Here is a 12645-nt window from a genome sequence, read left to right on the forward strand (position 1 = left end):
GAAGAAGCTCCTGGCTCCTGGCTTTGGATCAGCTCAGCTTGGGGAGTAAAGCAATGGATTGAAGATCTTTGTTTCTCCTTCTCTTTGTAAAGCTGCCTTCCAATAAAAGTAAATGTTTAAAAATTGTAGGGAAAAACACCTTACTTCTCAAAAGTTGTTGCACCATGTTGAAAGTCAGTGTTTGAGATCTTAATTCCAACTTTAAAAGTCTTGCAAGTTTTTGAGACAGACATAGAAAGGTTGATAGAGAGAGACAGATTCCAGTCAGTGGAAGCCAGAGGAGCCTGGAAGTATTTGTGCTTGAGCCACTGGTGCCATCTGAGGATTTGCATCAGCAGCAAGCAGAATCAGAAGCAGAGAAGCCGTGCCTCCAGGCCAGGTACTCCTGTACAGGGTGCAGAGGGTCCAGCGCTGTCGGGAAGCCAACCGGGGTGGGAGGGAGATCGCTGCAGCCCCGCCGAGGACGCGCAGCCCTGCTAGGGTGCCTGCCGCATCTGACGCCCGCCGCGCACTCAGCGCAGACCAGCCCGCCGCGGGGGGCTCGGCCGCACTCCTATTTGTCTTTTTGAAATAAATTTTGCTCATACCGCAAAATCAAACAGGCAAAAGCACACGGAAATGAAAACAAAACCAAACAAAACAAAAAATAAGAATCATACAACTGATTTAACGCAGTCAAAGGCCACCTGCGATGCAAGGGCAACTTGAACGAGGTCGATGGATCACGTGTGACAATATGAACTTCTGCAGGAGCAGAAGCCGTGGAAGACTCCATATTTCTGGACAAGGAGAACGGGGTTAATTCCAGCTCAGGTTCCTGCTGACTTGGGAGGTTACAGCTATGTATTCTGTGTTTCGGCTGTTACACTTCTCAGGGCGGAACAGAAATTGTCCAAGTGATCTTAGAGCAGAAACACATCCGGATTCAACAGTGAGTCTGTTACAGGTGAGTTTGACAGCAGTTGGCTCCCCTTCCCCTGGGTATCTGATATGGAAGATGCACCCTTCTAAAAAGGCAGAGAAAGGTGTGCTGCATGGTCTTGATTGTTCTAATGCTCAGATCTAATGGTATAATCAATGTTCTTAATTACTTATTCTTTTCCCCGTATTTTTCTTTTTCTTACCTTATCATGACTATTAGTATAGTTCTTTTCTTTTTTTTTTTTTTTTTAATTGGAAAGGCAGATATACCGAGAGAAGAGACAGAGGGAAATCTTCTGTCTGATGATTCACTCTCCAAGCATCCAATGGCTGGAGCTGCGCAGATCCAAAGCCAGGAGCCAGGAGCTTCTTCTAGGTCTCTCACGTAGGGGCATGGTCCCAAAGCTTTGGGCCGTCCTCGACTGCTTTCTCAAGCCACAAATAGAGAGCTGGATGGGAAGTGGGGTCGCTGGGATTAGAACTGGTGCCCATATGAGATCCCGGTGCGTTCAAGGTGAGGACTTTAGCTGCTAGGCTACCGCACAGGGTACTACTATCATTATTGAATTCCCACATTCCTCATTCAGAACCTCCTTGCTGGATTTTTCTGGGCTAAGAAAATACATTTAAAGCTTCTAAATTATTTTATAAAATATTGAATGCAAAACTTCACTTGCATGGGAAAACAAAAAAATGAGATCTAAAAAAGAAAACAGAAGCAACAATAATCAATACATGAGAAATAGGAATGAAGTCGCATTTTGTAAAGCCTGATGCCTAAAAGTCTTCCTGGATTTTCATTGTCTATTTAGATCCATCTATACATGCTAAGCTAGACATCATATTTTATCTACAATTATATGTATTTCTGGTCTTTATCACTGTATTTTAGTCGAATTGCAATGAGTCAGAATTCATTATTGTATGATATAATTTTGGAAATAATTTCAGTTGTTTGTATTTTAATGAAATAGTTGAATTTGTCATATCCTCAGTTCATGCCACATTTGCTATCTGTGCAGCTTCAATTACATCATTTGACAAATTGGTATGTATACACACGTTTTAATATGAATCATTCACACGACTTTCAGATTTGTAGACTCTTAATTATTTGCATTTCTGTTTCAGAAGAAAAGAGAGAGATTCAGAGAGCTTCTCTTCCACTGATTTCATTGCCCACATGGCTGCAATGTGTAGGACTCACACAAACCAACACGTACCCAGGCCAGGACTCGGACTCAGTCTCGGCCTCCCTCGTGGACGACAGGGATCCACCTGCTTGGGCCAGCACTGATGGCTCCCAGGATGTGTGTAGGCAGCGAGCTGGAGTCAGGAGCCAGAGGAAGGATCAGGCCCAGTGCTCTAAATCTGCATGTGGCTCTCCTGGCTTCGTTTCCTTTTAAACACTCAATATTTTGCTACCCACTTCCAGATGATTTGCAGTATCTCACACTGGCAGCTGTATTCATCAGAATTGCTTTCATAATAAAAAAAATAATAAACAGGACGACACATTCCCTTCAAACTGTAAGTCTTTAGAGCCTCTTCCTTCTCTTTCCCTTGCTAATTTTCCTTTACGATGAAAAGGCATATCCCTCCAGCATTGTGTTTAGGTACAGAGCCCAGAATGCAGACCCAAGAAGACATATGCAGACACAGGAAACACAGCTGGGCACAGGAATAACTCATCGGGACTGACATATAATATGAATAATGACTTGGACTCTGCACCTGTGTGGGAGACCCAGAAGAGCTCCTGGCTCCCTGCTCCTGGCTTTGGATTGGCCTCAGGCTGGTTCAGCAGTTCAGGGAGCTCACATTTCTCAACAGATGAGTTTCCTGTTATGTCCTATATTTCTGAGAATGTTGTCGGAATTTTGATAGGGTCTGCATTGAATCTGTGGAATACTTTTCGTAATGTGGATATTTTGATGATATAGATTCTTCGAATCCTGGAGCATGGTACATCTTTATCTGACACGGAGCAGTCTCAGGACCCGTCATGGAGCATAGGCTCCTCCCAGAAATCCCAGGGGATCCTGGCACCACAGCCGTCTAACAGAAACATTGTAAAACACCTGTCTTCTGAAGATACATGGGGCAGAAGAGAAGAAAGAGAATAACCCGGCGTGTCTGCTGGCTGTCGCGTCTATGTCTGTCCCGATCAGACAAGCAGCAGACAGTCATTGCCATTGCCCCAGATGGAACCTCACAGTTGGCCAGTCCAGGCACAGATGGCATACAGGGCCTGCACACATTGACCATGACAAGGTCAGGCACTGCTCAGCAAGGGACGATTCTCCGTATGCGTGCACCTCTGATGGACAGCAGATTCTTGTGCCCAGCAAGCAGGTGGTGGCACAACTGCATCGGGAGATGCGCAGACACACCAGATCCGGACCACGCCCTCAGTGACTTCACTGCCACAAACTGTGGTGATGACGTCACCGTTGACACTGACATCTCAGGCAACTAAAACAGATGGCCCCCAGGTGCAAAGAGGAATACGGCTGATGAAAAACAGGGAAGCTACTAGAGAATGTCGCAGAAAGAAGAATATGTGAAATGCCTGGAAAATCGAGTTGCAGTCCTGGAAAATCAAAATAAAACTCTGCTAGAAGAGGATGCACCAAAGCCTTGCACCCCTGGGTCCTTGGGGGTGACTTCCAAAGAAGCTACAAGCTCCTCGCTTCTGAAGAAACTGGCTCAGCTCTGGCCATTTCATCCATTTGGGGTGAATGGAAGACCTCTCCTCTGTCTCTAAGATTTTTTTTTATTATTATTATTGGAAAGGCAGATATACAGAGAGGAGAGACAGAGAGGAAGATCTTGCATCCGATGATTCACTCCCCAAGTGAGCACAATGGCCGGGAGCTGGATGGGAAGAGGGGCTGCCGGGATTAGAACCGGCGTCCATATGGGATCCCGGGTGTGCAAGGCGAGGACCTTAATCACTGCGCCACCGCGCCGGGCCCTCTTTTAAGTCTTAATGAAGAAGGTCAATGGAACTAGAATGGATTGGGTATTTTGTTTTACTGTTTAATTATGCTGATCATTTGAATAAGTACTGACACATAACAACCAGTCAGGGTGTGGCCAGGAAAGAGAAGCCAGCATTAATAATGAGCCAAGCAGAAGAAAACGTCACTGTGCTTTCCCTGTTTTTCCTTTCATCGGACTGAATTTCATGATCATCACTCTAAGTACAAGGAAGGACCCGTTTCATATACGTTTGCATTCCTGCCAGTCCTGCATACCTGCTACATGTGTCAGATTAGAACTACATACCATGAACTGCAGCTATTTTAATTTTAATATTTGTAATTTCATTACACTTCTACCATGATGTTTACTATGGTTAATCATATCTAATACATCCTATCATTTTTCCTTTTTCCTTCTTTAAAAATGATATTTGTTTGTTTTTGAAAGACAGAATTATAGTGCAGGAGAGGCAGTGAGGGGTCTACCATTCACTGGTACACTCCCCCAATGGATGCCAAGGCCAGAGCTGAGCTCATATGAAGCTAGGAGCCAGGAGCTTTTTCTGGGTCACCCTGAACTTCCACTCATTGGTTTGCTCTTCAAATGGTCGCAACAGCAGGAGCTGAGCCAGGAAGAAGGAATGCCCTCTGGGTCTCTCCTGTGGGTGCAGGGGATGCAGCATCTAAGATGTCCTCTGCTGCTTTCTCAGGTCACAAGTAGGGAGTTGGACATGGAGTGGAACATCAGGAGCCCGGTGGGCGGCCAGAGGGGAGTCAAAGCCAGTTGTGTCACTGCAGGGACCCTACCATTGCCCTTCGTAACAATGCTTGGATTCTATTCATTTGGAAAACCAAATCATCTTCTCATGGTGTTCTGCTTTGTGCATTTCAAATGGTAATTTTGTGACAACATTTTATATAAAAGCCATTCTTATTTTTTCACGTTTATTTTAATACTCATATATATAGAGAGAAATAAAGTCTTATTTTGAGGGAAGAAAGTTTTAAGGAAAACATAATATATCCATATTGTTCCTTCCAATTTTTTTCTTTCACTAATTTCCTTATATTTTTTTTATTAATTTTTTTCCATTTAGCAACACCAGTTTTACTTTGTTTTGTTTAAGATTTATTTTAGGGCCCGGCACAATAGCGTAATGCTTAAGGTCCTCCCATTGAATGCCCCGGGATGCCATATGGGCGCCGGTTCTAATCCCGGAGGCCCGCTTCCCATCCAGCTCCCTGCTTGTGACATGAGAAAGCAGTCAAGGACAACCCAGGGCATTGGGACCGTGCACCCGTGTGGGAGACATGGAAAGAAGTTCCTGGTTCCTGGACGACATTAAGGATGGGCATTGTGATGTGGCAGTTTTTTTAAAAAAATTAATTTATTTTTAGTACAAAGTCAGATACACAGTGGAAGGAGAGATAGAGAGGAAGATCTTCCATCCTATGATTACACTTCCCAAGTGAGTGCAACGGCCAGTGCTGTGCCGATCCGAAGCCAGGAGCCAGGAACTTCCTCCAGGTCTTTCACATGGGTGCAGGGTCCCAAAGCCTTGGGCCGTCCTCAACTGCTTTCCCAGGCCACAAGCAGGGAGCTGGATGGGAAGTGGAGCCTCTGGGATTAGAACCGGCGCCCACTTGGTATCCCAGCACATTCAAAGTGATGACTTTGGCCGCTACATCACGCCGCCGGGCTCAATTGGCAGCAATTTTGAAGTGATCACTTGCAGTGTTGGCATCCCATATGAGAGTGCTTAGTTCATGGTCCAGCTACCTCAAAATTCCAGTGCATCACCCTACTACTAACATGCGTGAGAGGCCATAGATTATGTTAACAAATCTTTTAAAGTGTGTCTGTGTGTGCGCGTGTGTGTGCGTTTGTGTATATTTAGATAGTCTGAATTTGTTTCTTTTTATTTTTCCTTTCTGTTGAGACCATCCTTCTGCAAAGCAGTTTCCACAAAGCAAAAGCTGTATAGTATAGTACAAAGGGAACATCAGGAGGAAGTAGAAATACTCTAGAAGTTTTCATCTTATTAGGGGATGACGTCTTGAATGAATGTTTCACATTCAAAAATACTATTCATTTGAAAAAAACAGCTTCTAAAATAATTGAATCTTTTTGAAAACCCTATGCCAGTCAGTTTAGGATTACAGAATAAAATAGATGAATAAATAGCTAAGGCAGAATGGAGACTGAGGCTATTACAAGACTGCAAGGAAAAATAACGCGCCATTGGGTAACCAACACATGAGTGACAAATATTGTTTCAGCATTCTTATTCATTTGAGGGGAGCTTGATCACGGTGTGTCTGGGTGAGGGTCTTTGTGGACAGGATCTGTTTGGGGTTCTCCAGCCTTCCTGATTTTGACTTGCTTTTATGTTCTTCAAGTTTGGGATGTTCTCCTATACAATTGTTTCAACACCTCCTGCAATCATGACTGACTCCCCACACCTTCCGGATCTCCTATAATTCTGGTATTTGACTTTTTGATGCTGTTGTTAATTTCCTGTATAGATTTCTTGGTTTTGATCAGATTTGCGTCCAGGTTTCTTATTAGTTGTGTGTTCTGAATCTGATTATCTTCTATGTCTGACATTCTTCCCTTTGCAGCATTCATTCTGTGGGTCAAGGTTGCTATTGTGGTTTTCAGTTGTGAAATTTCATGTTGGACCTGCTGAATGTCTGTGAGAACGTTATTTTTAATTCCTAGGGCTCTTCCCAGTACTTCTCACTGTCTTTGATTTTTTCAGGACAATTTTGTTTCTTGATTATTTTTTAATATTTCTATCTAGCAGCTCCTCAAAGTCTCCGTCTCACAACTCTGAGTTTGAGGTTATGATTGTTATTATTATAATTATTGGCAATTTTTGGGGGGAGCATTGGGTCTTTCATCTGAACAATTTCTTTTTCTGGTACCCCTCCTCATTTCTTTTGTTTTAAGACTTTAGCCTTTGAGGTGCTTTTGTGGATAAAGGACCAGCTTATGTGTCTGCTGCTTTGTGAGTTTTGAGCCCATCAGACAGCCAGGTAACCAGTGTGTTTGTCCGCTGCTGCCACCTTGTGGCGTACCAGTGCTTTCACACTCCTCCGCATTCATGCTTTCCAGCTTCAGGTGGTTGTGGAGCTTTGCACACTAAACCTGTAAATTCCTGCTCTGTGTGCAAACCCCTGGCCGCCTAGTGTGGTCACAGCGTCTGCCTGCTGTACACTTGCCTAGAGTGAGTGTGACCCAGCTTCTGCTACACAGTGTGCAATCATTACCTTGGTTCTTCACAGAAAAAAGACATTGTATGTTTAAAGTTACCAATCTTTTTTGTTGTTTTTTTTTTAAAGATTTATTTTCTTTATTACAAAGTCAGATATACATAGAGGAGGAGAAACAGAGAGGAAGATATTCCATCCGATGATTCACTCCCCAAGTGACCACAACGGCTGATGCTCTACCGATCTGGAGCCAGGATCCAGGAACCTCTTCGGGGTCTCCCACACAGGTTCAGGGCCCCAAAGCTTTGGGCAGTCCTCGACTGCTTTCCTGGGCCACAAGCAGGGAGCTGGATGGGAAGTGGGGCTGCCAGGATTAGAACCAGCGTCCATATGGGATCCCGGCACGTTCAAGGCGAGGACCTTAGCTGCTAGGCCACATCGCCGTGCCAAGTTACCAATGTTCATTTATCTCAGTGAGTACCACCAAGATGTAACAGTTGAAATCCTGAAACAGGATAGCTTCTAAATCTGCAAATTCAGCATAGATTGTGGGATTATATTCCTGTGTATAATATATTTTAAGCAATACAGTTGGTGCCATTTCTAGGTTTGTGAAAAAAACTGAAGAGCGTTCAGACTATTTTTTTGACCAAATTCAGGCAAATGTAAATTGAATTCCATTTCTGCACAGAGCATCATTTAATATAGAGTATTGTGTGTGAGTGATGCTGATTTGCTTTCAAATAACTTTTCTGCCTCCACAAACACCAATATTCCTCCACGTTGTCTAGAAGTATCATTGGGGCAGGCCAACTTCTTTACGATATTGTATGATGTGCTGTAATCATAGCCGTGACTCTGGTCTTTTGTATGAATGGAAATAACATGCCATGTCAAGCCTGAGGATCTGTAGTGCTATATTCACAGTACTGTCACTAATACACTTTTCTACCACTGTGTGTATTCATGTGCTTTTTAAGCTGATTCTGTTGCTTAAATAACTTTGTACATCTCTTACACATAAATGGAACATCCTGTGTGTGAATTGACAGAATATGGATCTGTCATCTTTTTTTTAAAGATTTATTTATTTATATTGCAAAGTCAGATATATATAGAGAGAGGAGGAGAGACAGAGAGAAATATCTTCCATCTGGTGATTCACTCCCTAAGTGAGCGCAATGGCCAGCACTGTGCCGATCCGAAGCCACAAGCCAGGAGCTCTTCCAGGTCTCCCACATTGGTTCAGGGTCCCAAGGCTTTGGGCCATCCTCGACTCCTTCCCAAGTCACACACAGGAAGCTGGGTGGAAAGCAGAGCAGCAGGGACACGAACCAGCACCCATATTGAATTCCCATGCATGTAAGACAGAGACTCCAGCCACTGGAGTCTAGGCCCCTAACTCAGTCTTCTTGTCTGATAAATAAAGTGAATGATGGTACTTATTGGGAATAGGCATTTAACTTGGTCATTAAGGTGCCCGTGTCTGCTCTTGCAGTACATGGATTGGACTCCTAGCTCCAGCTCCAGGTATGACTCCTAGCTCTGGCTCCTGCCTCGTTTACAGCCAGTGAAGACCCAGGGAGGCGGGGTTTGAAGTGTGTGGTTTAGGTGTGGCCCATGCACTTCTGTCATCGTGAAATCATTCTAGAACTTTCTTGCTGGTCCTAAGAGTAGGATGAAGACAAATGGACCAAGGTCACCCAAACTGACCTCAAACAGCTAAATGAGACTAATCTGACGCCACTTGTTTGGGACAATAGTTAATTAACAGAAAGTTCATTCAGAGTATTCGATGACTCAAGGAAATGTTCCAAATAGACGATTAAGTGGTGAAAAATCAAAAAATAAAATAGTTTGTTCAGTAAGATCATATTTTTTCTTTTAAATAAGTTGGAGAGTGCAACTTATTTAAAACTTATAAATAAGTTGGGAAAGACAAGTTCACCCCTGAAACTAAGAGACCCAACATTTAATCAACAGTTATCTGTAGTTTTTTGAGAGTTTTCCTAGATTCCAAATGAGTCAAATGGCTATTTTGATTTTTCAGCTCAGTGAGTAAAACATGAAGAAGATACGAGATGGATATGTTGTTAGGCAACAGGTCTATCCACTTGTGGACAAAGCACAACTCCAACAACGATAGTGAGCTCATCTTCTGAGAAAGAGATTAGTTCTAATTACAAGCTCTCTAAGAGACAGAGTGGTGGGAGGAGGAGGGAGACCAAATTACTTTCTCCTTTAGAAAGTGGTTGGGGAAAGTAAGGTTAGGGCAAATGGAGCAGGATTGTGTCAAGGAGACACAATAGGGCACCAGCAGAGGGCAGTGTTGAGAGCAACGCAAGCAGACTCTTCTAGAGGAAGAATGGCCACTACTTCTCCAGCAAAACTGGGGCAGTCCTTTTATGGGGTAGCTGATGGTTCAGATGATGCTGTCATTGGAGGTGTGTCACTCCAGATCATAATGAACCCTAAGGTAGCTCAGCTTGAGGTGCTCTGCACATGCTGCAGCCAATGCTCTCTGGTATCTTCAGGAACCTTCTAAGGAGAACCCCACAGATGTCGACCAGACAGCTATGATGGGACAGCAAGTTACTGTGTAACAGGGGGGTCCTTACTATGTTAGGCAGCTGGGGGTGGCCTGCGGCTTAAGCTGGGGGAGGAGGAGCTCAGAGCTGGCTGGGAGGTGGTAGACCCAGCAGTTTCCACATTCCTACTGCTCCATCCAATGCTGGCCCTTTTCCTTTCAGGCGTGGGGAAATCACTGCAACCACACCCCAACAGGGAGGAAGCCACGGGGACTGTCTCTCACTGTGTAGGCTGGAAAATGATGTGACAGCTTGTCACATTGGCACAACTCGCTAAGAATGAACAAGGTCCCCTCAACAATTTCTGCGAGGCTTGAGCACTGGTGTTAAACGCATTCGGGAAACATGCCAGGTTAGTGCTAAAATTAGAGGCTCGCAGGCATGGCAGCATGGCCTGATGGCTAAAGTCCTCGCCTTGAATGCACCGGGATCCCATATGGGCACTGGTTCTAATCCCGATTGCTCCACTTCCCATCCAGCTCCCTGCCTGTGGCCTGGGAAAGCAGTCGAGGACGCTCCAGAGCCTTGGGACCTGCGCCCGTGTGGGAGACCCGGAGGAGGTTCCTGGATCCTGGCTCCAGATCGGTAGAGCATCGGCCGTTGTGGTCACTTGGGGAGTGAATCATCGGATGGAAGATCTTCCTCTCTGTCTCTTCTCCTCTCTGTATATCTGACTTTGAAATAAAAACTAAATAAATCTTAAAAAAAAAAAAAAAAAAGAGGTTCGGGCCCGTGGCATGGCCTGATGGCTAGTCCTCGCCTTGAACACGCCTGGATCCCATATGGGCGCCGGTTCTAATTGCAGCAGCTCCACTTCCCATCCAACTCCCTGCTTGTGGCCTGGGAAAGCAGTCGAGCACGGCCCAAAGTCTTGGGACCCTGCACCCGCATGGGAGACCTGGAGGAAGTTTCTCGCTCCTGGCTTCGGACCGGCATAGCATCGGCCGTTGCGGTCACTTGGGGAGTGAATCATCGAATGGAAGATCTTCCTCTCTGTCTCTCCTCTCTATATATCTGACTTTCCAATAAATAAATAAATCTTCAAAAAAAAAAAAGAAAGTAATGCTTAAAAAAAAAAAAAGAGGTTCGCATTTAATAAGAGCAACACAGGAAAGCCCCTGGGGAACAGGCTCTGAATATCTGCTTGCCACATAGTCCTTCCCCCTGCTGTGCCCCCTTGGGGTGGCAAGCATTGGTAAAGGAGACTGAGTGACAGCACACCGAAGACACAGGGCAGACTAGTGTAACTTTGTACAGTAGCCTTTGTTACTGATCCCTAAAGTTCTTTTAGCTACAGGCTCTGAGGAAACAAAGCCCTAGGCAACCCGGGGAAGGTGAGATTTCAAAGCCTAAACATTATATTTCAGCTGAGTTAACACGTCCTCGTATCACTTGATGAAAGGAAATGCCTAAGCGGCTTCAGTCAACGAGCAGGCCCTGCTTGATCAAAGTCCAACCGGTCTAAAGAGACTGGCTGCCGCTCCAGGGCAAGCACACTTCCATTCTGAGTCTGGCCTGGTTCCTCTATAGATGGCTCACTGTGTGCCCCAAAGGCCATTACTAGATGGCTTAAGTCAAAGTCAAGAGGCAGGGAACAACGGAAGGTGAGTCTGGGAACAGACACTAAAAAAAAAAAGTCTGCCCAAGACTGGGATCCTGTGTTTCTTCCCAACACCAGGATAAGAAAATAATACTCCAAAAAGACATGGGGTGGGGTAGAAGAGGAACCCCAGAATCAGACGTCACTATAACACTCTTGTGCCTTAGGAACTTGCAGTGGCAAGAAGAAAAGAAGCGGTGTAGGCTCTTCTCCCTAATAAGCCTGGAGTGTATCTGAGGGGGTACAGAAACACCTAGAGGACAATCACACTCCATCACCTGCGTGACTCTAAACAAGTCACTACATTTCTGAGTCTCCAGTCCCCGTTCTACAAAACCAAGCTAATTACTATCTACTTCATAGGCAGGGTGCAAAATCAAATGATACTGCAGATACAACACATACAACATGACAGCACAATTAAATGTTAATGATACTGCTGCCCCAACATCCAACTTAACAACTATGGACAAGTTTCTGATGGTAAGAAACATAAACAGAAGGATTCTAGACTCTTATCAGCTATGGCAAAAAGTAAAAAAGAAGAAAGACAGCCAAAGCAGCAAGCTTCTACAAGTGCCTCATGGGACACATGAGCTCCCTGCTGATTTATAACCCCTAAGATCATCAGAATGTTACGCATCATTCAACACAGTCAGGGACAACTTCCTCTGGAAGGGCTTACCTGAGGAAGAACTGTTTCAACAGAACAGGACAGGAAAGGAATCGGGGAGAGCGGCTAACACAAGTTAGCCGGAAAGGGAAGAGCCACGTTCCTGAAGGACCAAAAAGAGGAACGGAAGCGGCACTGCTACCTCCCTAAGACCGACAGGGAGTGTCGCCCTCACACGGGTTGGAGGTTCACCTGACGGGCAGGTACTCGGAGGAGGTGAAGGTGCTGCTCGGGACACCCACATCCCACAGCTCAGTTCCTGGGGTTACTTCCCGCTCTGCTTCCAATGCCAGCTCCCTGCTAAACTAGAAGGCAGCAGGCAACGCCTCCAGCACTTTGGCCCCTGACAGTCAAATGGGAGACTCACGTGCCATCCAGCTCCCGAATACAGCCTGCCCAAGCCCCTGTTGCTGTGGGCATCTAGGGAGCAAACCAGGGGATGCAAGATCTTTACATGTCAAGGTGTATGTAGGTCTGTCTGTCTCTGTCTGCCTTTTTCTGTCTCTGATTCTTTCTCTCTGCCTTTCAAATAAAACGAATGAACATCAAAAATGTTCAGGACTATTTATTTAAAGGCCAAGCTACAGAGAAAAGGGGAGATGGAGACGGAGAAAGCTTCCACCTTCACCCACCAAGTGGCCGCCATAGCCAGGGCGGAGC

At 45.1% G+C, this 12645-nt stretch overlaps 1 pseudogene; it reads left to right on the plus strand.

Moving 5' to 3' along the window:
• The first annotated feature begins 164 nt into the window (after positions 1–164).
• Positions 165–9727, plus strand: LOC121172108 (annotated as a pseudogene).
• The last annotated feature ends 2918 nt before the right edge of the window (positions 9728–12645 follow it).

The sequence above is a fragment of the Ochotona curzoniae genome, unplaced genomic scaffold (assembly GCF_017591425.1).
Source record: "Ochotona curzoniae isolate NIBS_2020 unplaced genomic scaffold, NIBS_Ocur_1.0 contig_1302, whole genome shotgun sequence".
Lineage (NCBI taxonomy): Eukaryota > Metazoa > Chordata > Mammalia > Lagomorpha > Ochotonidae > Ochotona > Ochotona curzoniae.